Below are 25803 nucleotides of genomic sequence, written 5' to 3'. Positions count from 1 at the left end.
GTCTTGCAAGCGGAGGGCCGTGGCTTCCTTGATTGAGTCAATCCATCTCAGGCTGGGTCTTCCTCTTTTCCTGCCACCTTCCACTTTTCCTAGCATTATCGTCTTTTCCAGCGAGTCGTCTGCGCATAATGTGACCAAAGCACGGTAGCCTCATTTTGGTCTTTTTAGCTTCCAGGGAGAGTTCAGGATCGATTTGATCTAGAAACCACTTCTTTGTCTTTTGGGGGGTCCACGGTATCCGTAAAACTCTCCTTTAACATGTCTGCCATTTGACCCCCAGTTACTAATGCACTAACAGATTATGTCATTTATTAACGTTGATAGTCCCACAGAAGTATACTTCTGGCAGTGAATGCATTCCAGTGCAGGTCCAAACTGGGGAAGATGTTTCTAATATCTATGATCTTGGTGGGCGGGTGAGTACGTGTATGTACATTCACTAGCAAAGATATAGGAACATCCTAAGGTTGCCAAGTCCCTTTTTGCCACCGGCGGGAGGTTTTGGGGGTGGAGCCAAAGGAGGGGAGGGGTTGGGGAGGGACTTTAATGCCATATAGAGTCCAATTGCCAAAGTGGCCCTTTTCTCCAGGGGAACTGATCGCTATCGGCTGGAGATCAGTTGTAATGGCGGGAGATCTCCAGCTAGCACCTGGAGGTTACTATTTGTATCCCATTGGGAATGGTTGAATTCGTCTGTGCAACTATGTTTTTGATTTGATGTATCCTGGATTGGAACCTAATATTGTCAATATACATAAGTTGCTCTTTTCATCCCAATGGGAGAATTAAGAATAATCAAATTCCTTTACATGGAAATATGCACGTGAAACGATGCTAATAAAAACGGGGCTGAAGAAGATACGAAACGATCGTCCCCCTCATCCTTCTTCCATGAAGACTTCGTTCCAGTTCTACTTCTATTGAACTTCTATTGTACTTTTGATACCTGTACCTTTGGGACTATGTGGATATAGTTGTATATATATTTCCTTGTTCCTGTTTATAGTCACCTTAAGCACTTTAATACACCTTGGGTGAAAGCGCATGGTTGCTTTATCCTCCTTTAATCCCTGTTTTAGCCAGGATCGAACGCATATTAGGCGAAACGCAGGTGTTCGATCCAGGCTGAATCCTGGCTGAAACAGGGATTAAAGGAGGATGAAGCGACCGTGCATTTTCGCCCCTTGTTTATCAGAGAGTTGTTCAAAAATTCCTCCAGCCGCTTCTGCGCTCATTTCCTAACCGGCGGTAACGGTACAGTGGTGTTAATTTGGGTTGCTCATAGCACCTGGAGGTTGGCAGCCCTAGGCAGACCCCATACAGGCTAGTGGCTTCAATGAATCATGCTGGCACGAAGAGCCAAGTTGGGCCTCTGGGCCTGACTTCACCGAAGCCGAGAGACTCCAGTATCCAGCGGCGGGACAAACCCGATTCCTTCGCTTTGTTTATTTTGGCCTACCGGGTCTCTTTATGAGGAAAGCGGTCAAAGTGGAGCGCTTCCCCTGTGTATTTTGACAGGAAACCTCAGCAATGCGCTTCCCCCCCCCCTTTCTTTTTTTTGCTGTATATCTTACGGCTTTTCTCTCAATCCCGTTTAAATATTTTCGGGCCCAATGACATATTTATTAACCCGCCACTCTCGACGTGAGGCAAGGCTTTGGTTGGCTTTCTGTAAAGACTCTCGAGCAAAGGTGGGGGGGCTTTTTCTGGCTCCCCCCCGCCACCCCCGCTGCAAGTTAATATTGTTACTGCTCTCCGCGGGGAGCTCTGGAGAACAATCTCTTTTTTTAAAAAATGGAGCCCGTTTATTTAAAACAGCTGGGCGAGAGAGCATGAAGGCCCAGCTAGAGTCCCGGGGTCGAAGGTCGGGGCTAACACCAATCTCCGCCGAACTTTGAAGCTGACATTTTACAGATTATATGTGTCTCGCTGCACAGTGGGCATGGCGTATAAATGGGACTTAGAGGCCCCTTATTTGTTCTTTGCATTTTTATGAGCCCACGGCTTTCTTCTTTGAAGCGGCACACACAGAAAATAAATGCTTTTTAAAAAAAGAAAGAAAGTAAGAAACACCTAGTTTTCATGCCGTGGAACCATTTGCAGTAAATCATGTTATAGCATCCTGGAAATATTTTCGGCACAGTGAGATGATGTTTCAGTTCCTCCTCTGCTGCAAGGTTTTTCGTGTGCGGGTTAAGGCTTCGCTTTCTCCTCCACGGGCAATTTTCGTTTTTGCCTTCCAGCATTTCTCAGTCCTTTTGTGCCCCTGTTAGGGTTGCCACCCTCCAGGTACTAGCTGGAGATCTCCTGCTATGACAACTGATCTCCAGCCAACAGAGATCAGTTCCCTTGGAGAAAATGGCCGCTTTGGCCATTGGACTCTATGGCATTGAAGGCCCTCCCGTCCCCTCCCCAAAGCCTCCCCTCCTCAGGCTCCACCCCAAAAACCTCCTGCTGATGGTGAGAACCCTACTGCTCTAGAGTATTTAACACTTACATTTCTGCATAGATCAGCAAGCGGGAATAGCGATCATTGGGAAGGAGCGACCTGTTTTTCAACTTCTTGTTTAATAATCAAAATGACCGCTGTTTATACCCCCCCCCAATAACCTTATAAATAAATGTCTGCCTAGCAAGGACCCACCACATGCCTCAGAGAAAGTTGGCTGTAGTCCACAAAAGCTTATGTTGGAACAAAAGCTTTTTTTTAGTCTTTAAAATATCATTAGACTCCTGTTTCTTCTTTGCCCAACAGACGACCACAGCGACCTCTCTGGAGTCTGGAACTATGACCATACTGCAATCTCCTACAGACCTGAAGAACCTCACAAAAAGGAATGTTCTTCCCTCTCCTTGAAGGAGGTGAGATCGGGGGGGGGGGCTGCCAGGGAAGGAATGTTTTCTGTGGTAGCTAGGGTTGCCAGCCTCCAGGTCCTAGCGGGAGATCTCCTGCTATTACAACTGATCTCCAGCCAGTAGAGATCAGTTCCCTTGGAGAAAATGGCCGCTTTGGCCATTGGACTCTATGGCATTGAAGTCCCTCCCCTCCTCAAACCCTGCCCTCCTCAGGCTCCGCTCCCAAAAAACTCCCACCAGTGGTGAAGAGGGACTTGGCAACCCTAGTGGTAGCCCCATCCTTCTGAACTGGGCTCTGAGTTGAATTTACTTACTTTATTTATATCCTGCCTTTCAGCCCAGCAGGGACCTAAATCCTCCTCCTCACCTCTGTTTTATCCTTCCAACAATCCTCTGAGGTTGGTTAGGCTGAGAGCGTGTGACTGGCCCAAGGTCACCCACAAAGCTTCCATGGCGCAATTTGAACCTGGATTTCTCAGATCATAGCCCATCACTCCAAACCACTGCTCTTAACCTCTACACCATGCTGGCTCTCCTTTAAATGCAACAGTGGGTGCATCTAAAGGAGAGCCAGACTCCGCAGTAGGTGAATAGTCAAAACCTGAAATCGTTTATTTGGCTTCGGGCAGCTTCCCACGTTTTGGTGTTTGGTAAACTGAAAACCTGAATGAAGCTGAAACGGCTAATTTCGGGTTTATTTTCGGTTCGGGTATATCGATATGCACAACCCTAATAAGATTGATAACATAATCCTTTGTATCCTTTATTATTATTATTATTAAAAAATAACTTCCCCTAAGCACACATGCAGGCTAGAAAATCGATCCAGTGTCTTAAAAGATGGTCATGTAAGCCAGCCAGTCCTTTGGGAGACTGTGAAGAATGAATGAATTCGCCATTCATGTTATTGAACCAGAGCGAAGGTGTGAGAGATGCATACTTTGGTGTCGAATCGATATGAAACTCACATGTGCCTGAAGCCGCAAGCGACAATTGCTGAAGAGAAACATTGCAGTTGGGAGTTTAGCCTTTTTTTCTTTCTGAAATTAAACAATACACCAAGAATTGTAAGGTGTGAATTCATGATCAAGGCCGAGCGACACAGGTGCCTGTTGTTACACATTCCACTTGTAATACACAGACTTTTCAGGATTTCAAAATTCAGAGCGCTCTGTTAAAGGTTATCAACCCATCTTCTCCTATTCAGAAAGCAAAACAAGAAAAGCAATACTAGGTGCAAATTAAATACGGGCCCCAAAGAGGAAAAAAAGGTATCTCTTATCTTTATTGAAAATGCAGAGTTGGAATGTGTGATTCTGTATAATGTGGTTGGCTCTCTCTTTGGCTCCTAGGTGCCGTCCTGAACATGCTGTACAACATTCTGGAAATCAAAAAGGAGACATAGAACCATGCAAAAAAAAAAAAAAAATCACTGAACCTTCACAGTAAATGTTGCCAACCTCCAGGTACTAGCTGGAGATCTCCTGCTATTACAACTGATCTCCAGCCGACAGAGATCAGTTCCCCCTGGAGAAAATGGCTGCTTTGGCAATTGGACTCTATGGCATTGAAGTCTCTCCCCTCCCCAACCCTGCCCTCCTCAGGTTCCGACCATAAAAAAACCTCCCAGAGGGACCTGGCAACCTTAGACCTGGGGATCCCCCAGAAGTACAGCTCATTCCCAGACTACAGAGATTTGTTCCCCTGGAGAAAATGGCTGCTTTGGAGGGTGGACTCTATGGCATTGCACCTACTGAGGTCCCTGTCCTCCCCAGGTTCCATCCTCAAATCTCCAGGAGTTTCCCAACCTGTATCCATCAACCCTACTGTTATGTCCGTGTGGGAAGGATTCACGAGGTCGGAGACGGAGTTCAACAACAACCGCTTTATTGTATCTCAGCACAGAACTAGTTAACACAACGAGCAAACCCTGTTTATATGCCCCCCTGGCTGCCTGCGGCCACTCCCCCTTGATCCGTGATAGGGGGAACATAACCTCCTGGTGACCAATGGTACATGTTGGCTTAGAGCCAATGGGGTCCGTTTGCTTAACCAATAGGGCGAGCAGGGGTTAGGATCCTTGGTGCATTAACTCACGCTCCTAAGTCTCCCCTTGCTTACTACCCAACTATATACATACACAACACCCCTCCCCCCTAAGTCCGAGCGACCCTTGCTGTGCACTGGGAGCACACAAAGTCTTGGAGGTAGCTCGGCCGCGATCAATTCCACTGGGAACGGTGCGGTGCCGGGATGGGGAATGTCAGACGATCCATCGGTGCCGGATCAGTCTCACCCTCAGTGGCTGGGTAGTCGTCCGCCGGGCTGTTGGTGGTGTCCGTCACTGGCAGTGGCAACAGTTGCTCCGGTCGCTCCGGTCGTTCTGGCTCCCTGGTGACAAGAGTCGGCAGCAGCGCTGGAGCCGCTGCTGCTTCCGGCAAGTCGGCGAGGCGGTGGCGTAGCTGATCGATGTGGCACTGCAGAACACGCCCCTCTGGGGTGGTGACCCGATAGGATACCGGGCCGGTGGCATTCTGGACCGTGGCTGCAATCCAGGCGGACCCGCTCTGTAGTTTCAGGCGAACACGGGGTCATCCTGCTCAACGACCCTCGGTGTGGTGGCTTGGTGGCCGGCCACCCCTTCCCCACCCAGTTGAGAACCCGGGCAAGGGTGCGATCCTTAGCCGTGTGCTCGGTGATGTCCGACGTGTGGAGGGGGGCATCAGGCAGCAACTCCAGCAGCATGACGTCGCCAGTGGGGTGTGGGTCAGGGTTGCAAACTTCCAGTGGCAGGCGGCTGAGGGCGTCAGCATTGCCAATGGACTTCCCGGGCTGATGGGCGAGCTGGAACTCGTAGGCGTTCATGAAGATCGACCAACGGAGCATCCGGGGCGACAGGATCTGAGGTGTCTGGCGATCCAGAACAAACAACCCCAAGAGTGGTTTGTGGTCTGTCACAATTGTGAACTGGCAGCCGTAGACGAAGTCGTGGAACTTCTTGACACCGGCCACGACGGCGAGTGCCTCCGGGTCAATCTGCGCTCGGCCGGCGTGAGTGTCCTGGAGTAAAAGGTGATCGGGGATTCCCGACCATCAGGCAAACAGTGCTGCAGGACCGCGCCGACACCGTATGGGGAGGCGTCGCCAGTCAGCACCACTGGCAACTTCTCGTCGAAGTGGACGAGCAGGCTGGACGAGGAGAGGAGGCCCTTGGTGCCTCGAAAGCTCGCTGTTGCGGCTTGTTCCATGACCACGGCATAGACTTGTCCAGTAGGCGGTGGAGGGGCTCGGTGACCGATGCCTTGTTGGGCAGGAAGGAGTGGTAGAAATTCAAAAGTCCTAAGAATGCCTGGAGTTCCTGCTTGCACTTGGGTGGAGGGGTGCTGTGGATCGCCTTGACTTTCAATGGGGTCGAGTGGATTCCAGTAGCATCGATGGGGTAGCCCAGGAACTCCACCTGTGACAGGCCCAGCTGGCATTTCTCACGCTTGACGGTGAGGTCCGCGGACCTGAAGCGGCCAAGCACTGGTGGACGCGGTCCAGGAGTTTCCCCTCGGAGGCAGCGGCGATCAGGACGTCGTCAAAGTATGGGATGACGCCAGGCAGGCCCTTCAGGAGGTCTTCCATGATGTTTTGGAAGATACCCGGGGCCATGCTGACCCCGAACTGCAGGTGGGTCACCCTGAACGCACCCTGATGCGTGATGATGGTTTGCGCCTCCGCCAACTCCGCGTCCACCGGCAGCTGTTGATACGCCTGGGCCAGATCCAGTTTGGAGAAGACCCGGCCCCCGGCTAGGGAGGCCAGAAGGTGGCTGACGACCGGCACAGGGTATGCGTGACTCTGAAGGGCCCAGTTCAGAGTGCATTTGTAGTCTGCACAGATGCGGACATCCCCGTTCGGCTTCAAGGGCATCACAATCGGAGTCTCCCACTTTGCGTTGGGCACTAGGACCAGGACGCCCTGGGCGATGAGCCGATCGAGCTCCATGTCGATCTGGTCCTTGAGTGCGAAGGGGACATGGCGGGGCTTCAGGCGGATGGGGGCAGAGGCGGGGTCGATAAGGAGGTGGCCAGGTGGCCCCTTGTAGCGACCCAACGGTCCTCACAAAACATCCTCAAACTCGGACCAGACAGAATCGAGGAATGCGTGGCTGATCACGGGTGGAGGCCTGTGATTTTAAGTCCGAGGGCCTGGAACCACTCAAACCCCAGAAGGCTGGCGCGGGGCCCCTCAACGACAATAAGGCACAGGTGGCTGGTGAGGGACCCGTAGCACACGTTCACACGAGCGACACCCTTGACCAGCACACGGCGGAGTTGGAAGTCCATGATAATCAGGCCGGAGGGCTCCAGCTTGGGCAATGGGGTGCGCTTGGCCAGGTCCCAGAAGGGGACCCCAGAAATGATGGAGAGGGCGGACCCGGAATCCACTTCCATTTCGTAGGTGTCCTCTCAATGAAAATGGTGGTTGAGAGCTTGTTGATGCTGTGGACCTTGTGCAGGCCAAGGGTGTGGACGTGGCGGCAGTCGCGGTGGTCGTGGCAGCCACGGCACAGGGACTCGGAGTCGTCGTCATCATCAGAGAGAGAGAGAGTGGACCGGTCAGGTGGCGCCATCTTTCTTCTCCGGGCGAGATGGTTTCCTCGACAAGCGGCAGACCTTGGCGATGTGGCCGCACGCCCTGCAAAGGGCATCATGGAATTGGCACGTGCGGCAGTCATGGGGGTTGCCGCACCTGGCGCAGGCCCGCGAAGCCGGGTCCTGTGACTTGGGTGCCCTGGCGGACATTTTGTGGGCCTCGTCGCTGGAGTCGCCGTCGCTGGCGTGTCCAAAATGGACTGTGGCAGTCTCGGACCCCTGGCAGAGCAAACGGCGGTCCTCAGACTCGGCCGTAGTTGCCTCCTCGACGGCCATCGCCAGCGTTGCCTCCTTTTATCCCTTCATGCGGCAGCGCACCTTCATGTCCTGGAGGCCAAACACGAACTGGTCCTGGAGCATCTCGTCGAGGGCTGAGAATGCACAGGACCTCGTGATCAGGCGGAGACTGGCGAGGTACTTGGCGGCGGTCTCCCCAGGCTGCTGATCGCGGAAGTGGAAATCGTGGCGGCGGGCCAACACTGTGGGCTGCGGAGTGAAATGGCCGCCCAGCGCCATCATGATGGCGTCGAAGCCAGTCTCCTCGAGCTTTGCAGGGGCCATGAGGGTCTGGGCCAACTGGAACGTCCGGGGCCCACAGATGCTGAGGAAAACTGCCAGCTTCTGCACGGCGTCCATGAACTTGTTCGCTACCATGAAGAATGAGACGTGGGAAGGGAAGCTCTCCCAGTTGCCGGGGTTGGAGATGTCGAACGCTTCCAATGACCCGGTGGTGGCCATAAGTGCGGTGTGTTAGTCTCTCCTGAGAATCCAAGTGAATCAGCAATCGGGCCGGGCTGCCTACCGGACACAGCGAGGTCGCGGAGTGAGGTTGTAGCTGTGGAGCAGCCGGCGTGTGATTCAGCAATGTGGACCGGGCTGCCTACCGGTCACTGAGAAACGGCGGAGCAGGAGTGATTCAGCAGGTCAGCCGGGTCTCTCTCCAGTCTTCGTCGCCACTGTTATGTCCGCATGGGAAGGATTCACGAGGTCTGAGACGGAGTTCAACAACAACCGCTTTATTGTATCTCAGCACAGAACTAGTTAACACAACGAGCAAACCCTGTTTATATGCCCCCCCCGGCCGCCCGCAGCCACTCCCCCCTTGATCCGTGATAGGGGGAACATAACCTCCTGGTGACCAATGGTACATGTTGGCTTAGAGCCAATGGGGTCCGTTTGCTTAACCAATAGGGCGAACAGGGTTTAGGATCCTTTGTGCAGAACTCAAGCTCCTAAGTCTCCCCTTGCTTACTACCCAACTATATACATACACAACACCTACCCCCCCCCATCCCCTGCCGGTGGCCAGGGGGGGACCTGGCAACCCTAGGCAGTATGGGGAAATGGGAATGTTGTTTTCAAAAAGTTACATTAGCATGAGACTTTATAGATTGGTATACATGCAGGGGCCAGGTAAACCGAGATCCTTCTGACCAGGGAGGGAGTGTGTGAATATGTTAGTCCTGTACATAGGAAAAGTACACAGTGGTCGTTTATTCCTGGGTACTTTCACTCACATTTGCCCCCAGCCTGTTTCAGTTGTTCAGGTTCACCAGATTAGCCTCCGCCACTCATGTGGAGGAGTGGGGGGAATCAAACCTGGTTCTCCAGATTAGAGTCCACCGCTCCAAACCACCACTCATAACCACTACACCATGCGGAAGGAAGGAAGGAAGGAAGGAAGGAAGGAAGGAAGGAAGGAAGGAAGGAAGGAAGGAAGGAAGGAAGGAAGGAGCCAGTATAGTTCTTTGAACATTAATGTCTTTGTGATCTCTCTCTGTCTCTCTGTCTCTCTCTCTCCCCCCCACCCACCTTCAGCTAAACTGACCACCATTTTGGGACTATGTTACAGTAACCCAGTCTGGAAGTTACCAAAGGAAGGATCGCAGTGGCCCGACTGGCGAAGGATAGTAATAACTGTTGAAGACTACTGCTCCCTACTTACCATTGATCTAGAAACAATGTCTTTCTTTTTTGAAAAAAAGCCATCGTTTCCTTACACCGCCGTCTCCAAACTTTCTGGGTTAAATCCTCTGGATTTCCCACTGGAACTGTATTATGTGATGTAGATCTGTAGGGGGGGGGATTTTCCTCCCCTCCGTCCTCAGCCTCTCGGTGATTATGTCTCATTACGCCTGTCTGGCAAAGCCATCGTCTGCCCTCGACTCCTCACCTTCTTCATGCTACAACACTTGTAAACTGCTCACCGCAAGTTTAAATATTTCTGGAGTGACTAATAAAATCCGTAAACCAGATGCAGACGCTCGCCTGGAAGGAAGAATCAGTCCGTTGTGTGTGCAAGAGGAACATGCCTAGGAGTGAAGGGGGGGGGGACATCTAACATGCCCAGAGGCAGACAAAAGCTGATTTTAAGCTTCTCCATCCTGATTTCCCCCCAGATACTGAAGCCCATGAGGCAAATGCTCAAATATTTTTAAAAAGCCTTTGCCAAACATTTTGCTTTGAATTTAAAGCTGCTTTGTTTATATGTTAATGAATCTTGGGGGGGATGCCGTTTCCCCCATAATGTTATTTGAAACAGAAATATTAGATGCTTTGTTTGACCAAAATGAGCACTATTTGTCAAAGCTTCAGTGCAAAATGTGCTTTTTGCTGCCTGTGTGGTGTAGTGGTTAGCGTGTCAGGCTAGGAACTGGACAATCTGGGTTCAGGGTAGGGTTGCCTACCTCCAGGTGGTGGCCAGAGATCTCCTGCTATTACAATTGATCTGAGAGAGTTCAGAGATAACTGTGACTAGCCCAAGGTCACCCAGCAGGCTTTATGTGGAGGAGAGGAGAAACCAACCCAGTTCACCAGATGAGAGTCCGTCGCTCGTGTGGAGGAGTGGGGAATCAAACCCGGTTCTCCAGATTAGAGTCCACTGCTGTTAACCACTACACGATGCTGGGAGACAGGTTCGAGTCTTAGCTCCGGCAAGAGCTGATATGTTCATAGAATCATAGAGTTGGAAGGGACCACCAGGGTCATCTAGTCCAACCCCCTGCACAATGCAGGAAATTCCAAAGTACCTCCCCCCCACACCCCCAGTGACCTATACTCCATGTCCAGAAGATAGCCAAGATGCCCTCCCTCTCATGATCTGCCTAAGGTCATAGAATCAGCATTGCTGACAGATGGCCATCTAGCCTCTGCTTAAAAACCTCCAGGGAAGGAGAGCTCACCACCTCCCGAGGAAGCCTGTTCCACTGAGGAACTGCTCTAACTGATAGAAAATTCTTCCTAATGTCTAGACCACTGGTTCCCAACCAGGGGTCCGTGGACCCCTAGGGGTCCGCGAGAACTAAATTAAGGTCCGCAAAACAAAGTTATAAACCCATAATAAATTAATATTTTCAATTAAAAGCTCTCTATTATAAAAATATATATTCAAATATTATTCCAAGTTTAATGTTTAACTAACAGTTATGATTAAAGTTTATTTTCAAATTCTCAGAATTTTTATTTTGAACCTTGGGGTCCCTGCACCGAACAAAAAAGTCCTAGTGGTCCCTGGTCAAAAAAAGGTTGGGAACCACTGGTCTAGACGGAAACTTTTTGGGCTTAATTTCAACCCGTTGGTTCTGGTACGACCTTCTGGAGCAACAGAAAACAACTCGGCACCATCCTTTATATGACAGCCCTTCAAGTACTTGAAGATGGTTATCATATCACCTCTCAGTCTTCTCCTCTTCAATTGTTTTATCATTGCCTGGCATGCCTCGCAGGGATGTTGTGGCAATAAATTGGATGGCCAACATGTTCAGCCGTCCTTGGAGAAAGGTTAAGATTCCTATGTAAATACATATTATGTTCCTGTTTCATTCCTCTCCTTTCCTCTTGGGAGCGATATGAACCAGTAGCTAGATCAAAAAGTAGATGTTTGTGTTTAGTTCCAGTTTTTCAGAACAAATGCAGTGTGGGGAGGAATGGGCTATTAAGAGACTCAGCCACAAGCTAGATGTGTCCAAGATACATCAGGTTTACTGGCATTCTTTTTTTGGGTTTTCCTGCCCAAATAATAAAGTGAGCTGGTGTGGTCTCCAGTGTCTTAAAAATTGGTTCTTGTTCTTTTTATTAGCGTAACCCCATAAGCCTGAAAAAGACACCCCCCGAAGACCAGCAGCAAGTTGCGAGTTTTCTCTACTCAATACCGAATTGAACTCAAGGGAACCCGAAGTACATTTTGGCAAAGGGGCCCGGGGTGGGACAGGAGGCAGCGGCTCAAAAGCATTTCACCAAGGGAGGCCTATTAAAACTACAATACTCCCTGTGGTTACTCCAGTGGATGTGATTATGGCTTTCGCGCTCAAACATATGGCTCAGGTATACTTCGATAGGTCCAGCCTGAAGCCAGAGGCCATTTAAGCTTTGAAGGATTTGCCGCTCTGCAGATGCATGGTTTTCTGACTCGAATCTTAAAAACCTTAGGCATGGGGGCTTATTGCCCCGAAAAAATCCCAGGAGTAGTAGGAGTATATTAAATCAAAGAAGGAGAATGAGAAGGAGGAGAAGAGTTGGTTTTGTTTTGTTTTGTTTTTTAAAAAAAATTATTGAATTTTAGTAGGGTACAGAAAAGAAAAGGGTGAAAAAAAGGGGGGAAATACTATAAATCAACATATCATGTCCGGGGCAACCCCAACATTGTGTCTTACCCCTAATAATGCTTTAACCCTTATTATGCGAATGATGGTAACATTACATGATTTAAACTCTCATTCAAATTATATTTCAAGCTTATGTATATCTTTACGTCTACTTCATTGTCTTCTCTTACTCTCCTTAAGAAGAGTTGGTTTTTATATGCCAACTTTCCCTACCACTTAAGGAACAATCAAACCGGCTTACAATCACCTTCCTTTCCTCTCCCCACAACATACACCTTGTGAGGTAGGTGAGGCTGAAAGAGCTCTAAGAGAATTGTGACTAGCCCATGGTCACCCAGGAGGCTTCATGTGGAGGAGTGGGGAAACCAACCCGGTTGTCCAGATTAGAATCCACCGCTCCAAACCACCGCTCTTAACCACTACACCACGCTGAAGAACCCCAGCGAAAATGCGGTCCATCAGAGTCCCTCCCTGTTTTGGCTGCCAAGGGGAGCCGACGGCCAGCAGGTCACAAGCTGTGGCAGGGGTTGCACAGGGCCCTTTGTGGGCTCCTCAACAAGAGAGAACACTTATGGGTGGGGGAAATGGGCAACGGCCATGGGGCGGGAAGCCTCTGGCGGCGAGCCACAGCGTATTTTTTGTTTTGTCTTACATTGCTGCTTTAACGATGTAACAATTAATTTATTAATATTTTAGCATTTTATTGGCCCAAGTGCCTGCACGTTCGTCAACATTCCCCCACCAGCCCAGCAGCGGGATTCTTTCATTTGTTCGTCTCTGTTCCCGCTGCTGAAACTGACCAGAGAGGACGCATTGGGGAGGAGGGAGAGCCGGCTCTGTTCCGAGACCTTTAAAATACTTACAAAAGATGGTTTCTCTGGGACGGCTTGTGCGAGGGTGGGAAAAGCAACCAGGGATGGGGGAAGAGAAAACCCGAAGCTGAGAATATTAACAAACATTGCCTCGATTCGCTTTGCTTTGGGATTGAGGCAAAATTTAAATTCGTGATAAAAAGACGTTTCTGAAACCGCGGGGCAAGTGCGGGGCAGTTACGGGTGACCCATGACCTGGGGCACTTCCACAGGGATCGCCTGTCAATGACACTTTAGTGAAGTCAAGGGCTGCAGAGGACTTGGAGGCATTTTGCAAAGAGCTTCGGTTCCTGGGCTACCAATATGGCAATCCTTGGTAGAAGAAGAAGAGTTGATTTTTATATGCGGATTTTCTCTACCTTTTAAGGAGTCTCAAAGAGGCTTACAATCTCCCTCCCTTCCTCTCTCCACAACAGACACCTTGTGAGGTAGGTGGGGCTGAGAGAGTTCGGAGAGAACTGTGACTGGCCCAAGGTCACCCAGCAGGCTTAATGTGGAGGAGTGGGGAATCAAATCCAGTTCTCCAGATTGGAGAACGCCGCTCTTAACAATGACACTACACCGAGTGAAAGTGGAGACATCTTTCCTCAACCCCGGCAGAAAAAAGGAAAGTGCCAGAGATATAAGGGGAGGGTTTTCCCTATGGATGTGTTGGATGAATGGAAAGAAGAAGAAGAAGAAGAAGAAGAAGAAGAAGAAGAAGAAGAAGAAGAAGAAGAAGAAGAAGAATTGGCTTCATGTGTAGGAGTGGGGAAACCAACCTGGTTCTCTAGAGTCCGCCGCTCATGTGGAGGAGTGGGGAATCAAACCCGGTTCTCCGGATAAGAGTCCATAGCCCCTAACCACTATACCACACTGGCTCTCTAGTAGAACTATACCCTTCTATATCCACTAGATCCAATTGTCTTAGAAGGGTGTGACTCCGCTTAGGACTGCACTGAACCCTTTCGGTTTCCCTCCATGGAGAACAAAGGCAAAAGGTCAATTTTCAAAGCAAAGGGGAGAGAAACCGGTAGAGGGGGCAGGGTTGGGGCAAAGATTAATTTTGGATCTCCCTCGCAGACATTACACCAGGGGAATGCCGCGTGTAAAGAAACTGCAGGCCGTGTTATGTCCTGAGCTGTTTCCCCTGTCCTTTGATATAACGGACGCCGAAGGCCTTCACACCGCAAATAAATCCAAAGGGATTCAGAGCCAGAGAGACTCTGGAGTCCCCAGAATGTCTGATGTGACAAGGGACGTTCTTCTGGTGATGCGAACAGTTATTAATCACTCCACAGTCTATTAATATTATTGGCACATCTACAGGTAAAATTCACATGGGCACTCTTAGAGCATTTCTCCCATGAGGTCAGGCGACATGTATAAGTCGAAACGTCAAACCGGAGTCTAAATTTAAGCCAAGTCAGGGCAGGAATGGTAATCCTGCCCACACTATGTCTGGATATTAAACAAAATAATTCTCGTACTGTGGGTTGCAAGAAATGAATTATGAAGGCTGATGGAAGAGGCTGCCTGGAGTCTCTAAATGAGTCACTGTTCTGGCCATGATGCCTTCGAATCAGTTTTCACTGGGAGTGGGCAATTCTGATAAATATTCAGAATTGTTCAGTTGAGTGTATGCAAAGTGTCATCAAGTCGCAGCTGACTTATGGCGACCCTGTAGGGTTTTCAAGGCAACGGATGAGCAGAGGTGGTTTACCATTGCCTGCCTCTGCATAGTAACCCTTCTATCCTTGGAGGTCTCCCATTCAAGTACTAACCAGGGCTGACTATGAATCATAGAATCATAGAGTTGGAAGGGACTACCAGGGTCATCTAGTCCAACCCCCTGCACAATGCAGGAAATTCACAACTACCTCCCCCCCACACCCCCAGTGACCCCTACTCCATGCCCAGAAGATGGCCAAGGTGCCCTCCCTCTCATCATCTGCCTAAGATCACAGAATCAGCATTGTTGACAGATGGCCATCTAACCTCTTCTTAAAAACCTCCAGGGAAGGAGAGCTCACCACCTCCCGAGGAAGCCTGTTCCACTGAGGAACCGCTCTAACTGTTAGAAATTTCTTCCTAATGTTTAGATGGAAACGCTTTTGATTTAATTTTAACCCATTTGGGAAATATCTGGAGATTTGTGGGGGTGGAGCCTGAGGAGGGTGGGGTTTGGAGAGGGGAGGGACTTCAATGCTATAGAGTCCAATTGCAAAGGCGGCATTTTCTCCAGGGGAACTGATCTCTGTCACCTGCAGATCAGTTGTAATAGCAGGAGATCTCCAGCCACCACCTGGGGGTTGGCAACCCTACCTATCTTGCCTGTGGAGGAACAAGAGAAGCTCAAGGACCATAGAGTCTTACAAGCCTGGAAGTTCCACCATCTCTATTTCACTATTAGGGTGTTCATGAGGCTACCCTGATGCTGAGAGCCAGTGTGGTTAGACTAGCACCTGGAAGCCCTGGGTTTGAATCCATACTCTGCCATGAAGATCGCTGGGTGAGCTTGGGCCAATTACCTAGCCTACCTCACCTGGTTACTGTGAGGATAAAATGGAGGATGGGAGGACTATGTAGGCTGCCCTCAGCACTGAGGACAAAGAGGAGGATACAATCAATCTCCTAAACTGTCGTCCCTCCACCGGGAGGTTGCTAACCTCCAGGTGGGCCCTAAAGATCGCCTGGAATTACCACTCAACTCCAGATAGGGTTTCCAGCTCTGGGTTGGGAAATACCTGGAGATTTTGGGAGTGTAGCCTAAGAACGGCAGGGTTTGAAGAGGGGTGGTACCTCAGCAGGGTATAATGCCGTAGACTTCACCCTCCAAAGCAGCCATTTTCTCCAGGGGAACAGCTCCTGATAGTCTGGAGATCAACTGTAATAGCAGGAGATCGCCAGGTGCCACCTGGAGTAGGGTTGCCAACCTCCAGGTACTTCAAAACAAATCACAGCACTCTCAATATTTGAACATGCACAATTTTTAGAATGGCCCCACAATATTATTTTCTTCTTGAGAGCACTGGGCCTTTTTTAAGGCAATTGGGAACCTTCTTGAGACTTGCAAGGCTGATGAAGCCTCGTTTGGTGAAACTCAAACAATTACCTGGGATTTGCGTCCTTTTCTACGCGGTCCTGAACATCCGACTTGTGGGTCCCACCAGGAATAAGAAATTACCCTTTTTAAGGGATTTTTTGACCTTGGTACCACTAGAGAAACGGAATGCAACCGTCGCATTCGTGAGATTGTTTAAGCCGGGTTTGGGGCTTTTGGCTTTGGACTGTGTGTACCTATGATCACTATCAGAATATTGTGGGACCATCCTGACCAATTTGGCTAATTTGGCCACGTTATCTGTTGTATATATTGTACATAGTTGCTGTTCAGTATCTTTTGTGTGTTTAGTCATATCTTTGCATGTTTTCATATAGGTTAGTTAGTCATGTTCTATAGTAGGATTAATTTTCTATAAATTGTGCATGTTCAAATACTGAGAGTGCTGTGATTTGTTTTGAAGTTCCCATTACAGCACCGGGTGATTCTTATTTTGTACTTGTAACCTCCAGGTACAAGCTGGAGATCTCCTGCTATTACAACTGATCTCCAGCTAGGGTTGCCAGATCCCTCTTCGCTACCGGTGGGAGGTTTTGGGGCGGAGCCTGAGAAGGGAGGGGTTTGGGGAGGGGACTTCAATGCCATAGAGTTCAATTGCCAAAGCGGCCCTTTTCTTCAGGTGACTTGATCTCTATCGGCTGGAGATTAGTTGAAATAGCAGGAGATCTCCTGCTACTACCTGGTGGTTGGCAACCCTATCTCCAGCCGATAGAGATCAGTTCACCTGAAGAAAATGGCCGCTTTGGTAGTTGGACTCTATAGCACTGAAGTCCCTCCCCTCCCCAAACCCCGCCCTCCGCAGGCAGGTATTTCCAAACCCGGAGCTGGCAACCCTAACCTGGAGGTTGGCAACCCTATCCCTTGATTACAGAGATCAGTTCCCTTGGAGAAAATGGCTGCTTTGGAGTGTGGACTGTAGGAACCGCTGAGGTTCATCCTGTCCCCAAACCCTGCCCTCCCCAGGTTCCACCCCCAAATCACCAGGAATTTCCCAATCCAGGTTTTTGGGGCGGAGCCTGAGGAGGGCGGGGTTTGGGGAGGGGAGGGACTTCAATGCCATAGAGTCCAATTGCCAAAGCAGCCATTTTCTCCAGGTGAACTGATTATCGGCTGGAGATCAGTTGTAATAGCGGGAGATCTCCAGCTAGTACCTGGAGGCTGGCAACCCTAGTTGGCAACCATACCCAGGACTGAAACCGCCTGAATGCCTCTTTAAAACTGCATCGCCTTTATTAAACCACCGAGGAAAACTCCATATCGGGTCAGACGTCAAGAGGACAGTAGATGCCACCACAACTCCACATAAGACGAAGCCGCCCGTGTCCTCCGGGGCATGGAGAACGCAACGGTTGACAGTAGACAATTCCACGGGGACTATGTGTAACACTGTAAAATATTTGGTGGGAGGGGGGCGTGCTTCTTCTCCCCCCCTCCCCATTCCTGCAACTGGGGAACGAGCCTTTGATTTCTGTTTATGGCCCCCATGTCGAGTGATCTGTCTTATTGGCACCGAGCTGACTATTTTTAAATGATCCAGCAGCTGGCTCGACACATAGTTCGAAGATTTATGCTCCAGCTTCTGGCTGGAAGGGGGGGGGGGATTCTGGACCAGAGTCGCTACCATTTATCCCATATACAGATATGGGCTTCAGAAATCCGTCCCAGGCCATCCCTTTGGGAGCTAAAAAGAGGCCATGAGGTCACTGAGGAAGGCAGCCCTGGGGCCGGGCCGGCAGTAAAATCTATCCGATTTGTCTTTCCGAACACGGAGAATGACCACGTGCGGCCAGGCCTGCGGGCCATCCGACCCAACCACATGTAGTGTTGCTGACTCCAAGCTGGGGAATCCCTGGAGATTTTGGGGGTGTGGAGAGTGGAGGGTTTGGGGAGGCAGCTCAGCAGGGCGTAATGCCATAGAGGCCCCCCTCTAAAGCAGCCATTTTCTCCAGAGGAACTGCTCTCTATCGTCCGGAGCTCAGGGGCAAATGCAAATCTATCAGCGTTTATGCATGGGAGGTTTTGCTTTGGATTTTCCAATCTCTAGTGATGCACATTTTCCCCATCTGAATTCTCAAAACTCTGCACGGGGGCTTATTGTTGAGTTTTGAGAAATTGGATGGAGAAAAACTGCATCTAGAGAGTGGCAAATCCAAGGCAAAACCTCCCATGCATAAATGGCCTATATGTTGCCTGCAGGTTTGCCCGCATTAATAGGGTTGCCAATCTCCAGCAGGTACCTGGAGATTTCCCATTGTTACAATTGATCTCCAGACGACAGAGATCAGTTCCCCTGGAGAAAATGGCTGCTTTGGAGGGTGGACTCTATGGCGTTACACCCTGCTGAGGACCCTCCCCTCCACAGGCTTCACCCCCAAAATCTCCAGATATTTCCCAACCTGAGCTGGCAACCCTACACATTAGTGCAAACAACAATGACACACACACACACACACATATCATCTCCACTAGCCAGCACGGTATAGTGGTTAAGAGTAGTGGTTTGGAGCTGTGGACTCTGATCTGGAGAACCAGGTTTGATTCCCCACTCCTCCACATGAGCTGCGGAGGCTAATCTGGTGAACTGGATTTGTTTCCACACTCCTACACATGAAGCCAGCTGGGTGACCTTGGGCTAGTCACAGCTCTCTCAGCCCCACCTACCTCATAGGGTGTCTGTTGTGGGGAGGGGAAGGGCAGGTGATTGTAAGCTGGTTTGATTCTTCCTTAAGCAGTAGAGAAAGTCACATATAAAAACCAACTACTACTACTCCTTCTTTGGAGTGTAGCACTACCACTAGACTTGTCAATTGCCTGGTATTGGCAGGAAATTGCCCGCCAATGGACTGGGCTACCTACTGCCCCTCAGCGGTTTGGCAGGTGGAAGAGGGCCAGCTGAAGGGAGGAAAGCCATCTTGCATTTCTAGTGCAATGATGTCACTTCTGGATTTACCCGGAAGCAACGAGGATGCTCTAGCACTCTGCCCCCCCCAACTCTATGGTTTCCATATTTTTCGGAGGAGATTGCTAGAGCATCCCCATCACTTCCGGGTTTACCCAGAAGTGACGTCACTGCACTGACAGGAGCTGAGAAGCATCCGGTTTGAGCAAACTCAGTGCACCCAGACAAAGGGAAAATTGCTTCAGATTGCCCACATGGGAATTACTTAGACATGAAAGGGGATGGGGAGAAATGCTGGATAGCCACTTAAAGATGCCCAAAGGCACTTGCCAGGCAAGTCGAAAGAGAGAAACAGTGTGGAGATGTTTCTATGCTAATGCTAGAAGCCTCCAAGCAAAAATGGGGGAGTTAGAGTGCATGGTTTTAAGGGAAAACATAGATATAGTGAGGATTACAGAAACCTGGTGGAAGGGAGAGAACCAGTGGGAGGTTAAAATGGATACTAGTCATGCTGCATACCTATTCTCTCTTGTATCAGAGGAGCATGCCTATTATATTAGGTGCTGTGGAACACAGGCAGGATGGTGCTGCTGCAGCCATCTTGTTTGTGAGCTTCCCAGAGGCACCTGGCTGGCCACTGTGTGAACAGACTGCTGGACTTGATGGGCCTTGGTCTGATCCAGTAGGGCCTTTCTTATGTTCTTAAGTTCTTAGACATGTGGAACACCATCTGTGGCAGCACAAAGCTCCTGCTAGGTGCTAGGGGGGACCTGGCAACCCCAACCACTGTCCTCCAGCTGATTGAGGGTTGGCCTGCAGTGCCTAGCAATCGGCAGGAGAAGGTAAATCTGTTGTTCATACCGAAAATAATTATTTTCAAACAAGATATCAAGGACAGTAGAAAATGAGTAGGTGGGTGTTGTGAAGTACGGGCAGAGAGACAAGTTTCTATGCAATTACGCACCTTATTTTAGGTACGAACAACAGTTTTACCTTCAGACGAAAGGAATTTCGATGGGCGCTGCCTGTGCCCCCTCTGTAGCGAACTTGCATATGGTCCGTTTTGAGGAACAACATCTTTCCCCCTCTTCTTCCATTTTTCAAACTCATGTGGTCTTTTACCAAAGGTTTGTGGACGATTTGTACCTTATATGCAAGTCTTCTGAATCTTACTCTATAGTGTTACAGTGGATTAACAGTCTGAGTCCCCATTTAAAGTTCACAGGTCATTTTCATGACACCACCATTTCTTTTCTAGATGTGTTGACCACTTGATCTATTCACAACACGATTGCCATTAGACCATACAAAAAGCCCACTGACAGGGGAGGAGGCTTGCATTACACATCCCATCATCCGGAACACTTGCGAAAAAACCTTCCATACAGTCAATACCTACGTTTGAAGCACAATTCTACCACCTCTGCAGATTTTATTTCAGCAGCTACAACTTTAACACAGGATCTCCGATTCAGGGCTTACCCTGAATCTGTACTTTCACAGGCTTTTGAGAGAGCAGTCTCTTCAGATAGATCAAAGCTTCTTATCCCTAAACCTTGCCAACAAGCATCTTCGAAACTGACAGCCTCATTCAATTTCACACATCTCTCCTATGATATAAAAAAGATCATTCTATGCTATTGGCATGTAATTGACCATATACCGGGCTGTGACTCACCCCCAATCTTAGGTTTAAGGAAAACCCTTGCTTTAAGGGATCAACTTATTAAGACTGATATGCTCCCTGGAAAAGCGAAAACTATAGCATGTGGACACTTTAAATGTCACGGATGTGCTGCCTGCCCTTACAGTTTTCCTGTCAAACAGGTCACATCATCAGATGGCAAATTCACTTATGTTTTAAAACAATTTTCCAATTGTGCTTCGGCATTTGTCGTGTACGCCTTGCTTTGTTCTTGTCCAGTTCCAAAAATGTACGTTGGTTGCACAATTCGCCAGGTCAGGCTTCGCATCGGCGACATCTCGCTAGAATCAGGGCTTGCACTAAAGACGCACCCATGGTGAGCCATTTTATCAGCCATGGCCACAGTGACCGTGATCTAAAATTTTTCATCCTGTGGCAATACCAGCCTAAGGCTTATCAAGCTCAAGATGTCAATAAAATTTTGAATTGCCAGGAGAGACGCTTTATCTTTCTCTTTAAAACTTTGGCCCCTAGCGGTCTCAACACGGACTTCGACCTTTCTTGTTTCCTGTAATGATCGTGTCACTTTAACAGTTTCATTTTCTTTTGCACCAAGCCCACAGCTGCGTGTATTTTAGCACAAAGCCACACTTTTCTTTCACTCCGAAGAAATTCAGACAACCCTACTGGTGCCTTCTACCTTAGAATTTGTACTCCGTGGGTAAGACCTTTTTCTATTTCTATTATATTTCCTACACATCACTATAGATACGGTTCTAGACACATACTGATTTGTTCCATTATACTTCCAGAAATGCCTTGATCTCAGCGAAGCTCTGCTGGTGTGATTTTTGATACATTCAAGCAGTGGGTAAGCGAGTCTTGTTTGTTTCTTGCTGACATTGTTGAAATTAATGACACTATGTATTCTCATACCTTAGCCTATTGCCATCAGGTCTCCTGTTTATTATTAATTTTAGAAGCTCACTCTTCCGGTTCATGGTGGTCCCTTTAAATTACTTTGGGTCGGCAAGCTGATGAAGACTCTCAAAATGCGTCCTTGCTACGGACCCAGCCACAGACCTCTACATTTTTTCGTTTCCTTGTGATTGATATGGGATTTTATATGAATAATACAAGCCCGTGTTGGCTACTTTGAACATTGGACCCCTACAATTTTCGTTTCTTCATGATTTATATGGGATTGTATCCTATACAGCATGTTAATAATATAAGCCCGAGTTGGCTACTTTGAATGTTTAATTCTGAATATTTGATTTTCCTTATAAGGTTTATTTGGTTTAGTTTTTTTGAATTTTGGCTCTTAAGCCCTGCAAGGCAAACTGTGTGAATTGTGAACACATTACCAGCAGAGTATTTTGTTTCGGTTAAAATTATAAATAACCACATAACTCTATATCCTTGTTTTATTTTTTGATTGAGCCACGCGCTGCCACTTTCCACAACCTCCAGGTACTAGCTGGCGATCTCCCGCTATTACAATGGATCTCCAGCTGACAGAGATCAGTTCACGTGGAGAAAATGGCCACTTTGGCAATTGGATTCTATGGCATTGATGTCCCTCCCCTCCCCAAACCCCGCCCTCCTCGGGCTCCGCCCAAAAAAACCTCCCGCCAGTGGCAAAGCTTTTTTTTGGCAACCCTAGCAACCTCTGGCAATTCTAGCAACCTCTGATGGTCGGAAAAGGCATGCATAATCAAAACAAAGACCCAAAGTCGTCTGAGGGTTGACAGCGAGGGAAACAGCCATGCATAAAAGGTCTGTAAAATACAAATAATACCCTTTGTGTTCCTTATTACAGAATTTGTTTTCTACCTTCAACTTTTATTTTTTCTTACCTTTCAGATGGCAAAAACTGAAGAAACATGTGCTATGTTAGCATAGAGAGCAGAAGGTGACCACGCCTTCTCAAGCACTGAGCATACTTGCAATGTTTCTTACAGAAAATGAAGATAGTTACACATTTAAATTCTAAAAATATGCCAAACAGGACCTTTTTACATTTTGTTGAACTAGTTAAAGGAAAGGTTTGATAGGAAAGGAAGCATTGCAGAATATATTTCCATTTCCCCTAAATGTCTATGGGGGGTGTTTCTTGAAAAACTGATTTTTTTGCTGGAAATTTTTAGAACATAAGAAAGGCCCTTCTGGATCAGATCAAGGCCCATCAAGTCCAGCAGTCTGTTCACCCAGCGGCCAACCAGGTGCCTCTAGGAAGCCCCCAAACAAGACAGCTGCAGCAGCAGCATTGTCCTGCCTGCGTTCCACAGCACCTAATATAATTATTTTTACATCTCTTTTTTATTATTGGTGGGTTTTATTTGTCCTCCTTTATCGTTTTATTCTGTTTAGATGTTTCTGTTTTGTTAGATGTCCCAGGCAGCTCTTTGCTGAGGCAAGCTACTCATTTTTAAAGTAAATCAATAAAAAGCCTCCTTCGATTTTGAGGTCGAACTTTTTGTCCTCTTTTGGCTAACGGACGGGCTTGAGGCTATTTCTGCCAGCCGCCCTTCGCCACCCTCTGTTTCATTCACTTTAGCAAGACTGATTAAGCTGTGCTTTTACAAGACAGGCTTCCCTGAAGGCTAAACCAAAGCAGATGTTTGGACTTGCAGAGAGCCAAAAAGGCATCGGTCAAAGAGCAGCAGAATTCTGAACAATATTTTTAATAGCACGTCAGGAGGAGGTTAAATTGGTGTAAAAGTTTAATTTCAAATAAGGCAGCCTTTTAATAAGAACATGAGAAAGGCCATGCTAGATCAGACCAAGGTCCATCAAGTCCAGCAGTCTGTTCACACAGTGGCCAACCAGGTGCCTCCAGGAAGCCCCCAAACAAGACAGCTGCAGCAGCACCATCCTGCCTGTGTTCCACAGCACCTAATATAACAGGCATGCACCTCTGATATTGTAGAGGATAGGTATGCATCATGACTAGTGTCCATTTTGACTAGTAGCCATGGATAGTCCTCTCCTCCGTGAACATATCCACTCTCCTCTTCAATAGGGTTGCAAGGTCCCTCTTCGCCACCGGCGGGAGATTTTTTGGGGCGGAGCCTGAGGAGGGCGGGGTTTGGGGAGGGGAGGGACTTCAATGCCATAGAGTTCAATTGCCAAAGCAGCCATTTTTCTCCAGGTGAACTGATCTCTTATCGGCTGGAGATCAGTTGAATTAGCAGGAGATCTCCTGCTACTACCTGGCAGTTGGCAACCCTGCTCTTCAAGCCTTCGAAGTTGGCAGCCATCACTACATCCGGGGGAAGGGAGTTCCACCATTTAACTATGCGTTGTGTGAAAAAATACTTCCTTTTGTCTGTTTTGAATCTCTCACCCTCCAGCTTCAGCCGATGACCCTGAGTTCTAGTATTATGCGAGAGGGAGAAAAGCTTCTCCCTGTCCACTCTCTCCATACCATGCATAATTTTCTAGACCTCTATCATGTCTCCCCTAACTGCCTAGTTGCGCATAATTATTGCACTACTTCCCAAAGCCCATAAGTGGTATGTAAAGAAGTTCATATCACACAGAGACACCCGAAACATTCAGAGAAAGGAAAATCTATCCTGAAATATTTTAATGAGGAAATGCATTTTTTTCTCTAGAAGAAGAGGAAGATGCAGAATGGGAAGACATGTTTAATAAAATCTTATCATATGGGAAGAGGGAAGAGAAAAAAGTAAAGTCTCCAATGTTGGGTTGCCAATTCTGGGTTCAGAAATACTGGAGATTTGAAGTTGGAGCCTGAGAAAGTGGACTTGAGGGAGGCAGGAACCTCAGTAAGGGTATAGTGTAGGGTTGCCAGGTCCCTCTTCAACACCAGTGGGAGGTTTTTGGGGCAGACCCTGAGGAGGGCGGGATTTGGGGAGGGGAGGGACTTCCGATTGCCAAAGCGGCCATTTTCTCCAGGGGAACTGATCTCTATCAGCTGGAGATCAGTTGTAATAGCAGGAAATCTCCAGCTAGTCCTTGGAGGTTGGTGAAGGTGGGTCGGTTTAAAAGTGGGACTCTGCAATTGCACTCACCCCCAGATGCTGTGTCTGCCAAGCTTGAGGACCAGCGAAATCGCCGGGTGCACCTGTCCTACAAAACTTCGACACCCGTCATCTGTGAGCAATTGACAACCAGATGTCTCATTGGGGTGCCATAAATCTGTTGGATGTAAATATACACTCTCCTCTGTGACCAGATTTATTATCACAAAGTAGAGACGACGCCAGGTTTAAGAAGCAAAGGGAGAAAAAAGCTTTTTTTATTTTGCCAGGCAAAAGAGGAAGACATTTCAGCCCTTTTCGGGTTCAAAAGTGAAAGTCTCCTAACAGACTCCGCCTAGTTCTCATATTTATACTTTTCCAGAGTTCTTTGTTCTAAGAGGATTTGAATATCTCCTCCTCTCAAATCCACCCTAACTCTGATCTCATTTTGTGGTCACATGTATATGATTTCATCTGTTATTTGGTGATATCCTGTACCAGATACGAAAGATCACCTGCTTTGTTCAGTTTAAGTTAGACAGGACTATTTTCTACTGACTTATATAAATAACCACAGCTTACAAATATATTAGAAAAATAACATTCCTTCAATATGCTAGAATTAAATTAATTAAAATCTTACACATCCCACAAAGGCAACTCTAGTATAATGCCATGCAATGCCTAGTTTAATGCCATGCTCTCCTTCCCTGGAGGTTTTTAAGAAGAGGTTAGATGGCCATCTGTCAGCAATGCTGATGCTGTGACCTTAGGCAGATGATGAGAGGGAGGGCATCTTGGCCATCTTCTGGTCACTAGGGGTGTGGGAGGGGGGGAGGTAGTTGTGAATTTCCTGCATTGTGGAGGGGGTTGGACTGGATGGCCCTGGTGGTCCCTTCCAATTCTATGATTCTTTCCCACCATTCAAAGCAGCCATTTTTTTCCCAGAAGAAGTGGAATAAATGTCGTAAATAAATAAGCAAGCAATTTATGTCGTCTGGAGATCAGTTGTAATTCCAGGAGGTCTCCAGCCCCCACCTGTGCTGGCTTGTGAATCATCTAGCAGAGCTGCCTCTCCCCAGAAAGGGAAGGAAATGTTTTATACGGAGACGTTTATGAGGAAAGAAAGGGGAATGTGCACAGCTGCATGTGAGCACACACACACACACGGACAGTTGACAGATTCAAGCAACAC

Source organism: Euleptes europaea, chromosome 6, assembly GCF_029931775.1.
Source record: "Euleptes europaea isolate rEulEur1 chromosome 6, rEulEur1.hap1, whole genome shotgun sequence".
Classification (NCBI taxonomy): Eukaryota; Metazoa; Chordata; class Lepidosauria; order Squamata; family Sphaerodactylidae; genus Euleptes; species Euleptes europaea.
This window is presented reverse-complemented; position numbering follows the sequence as displayed.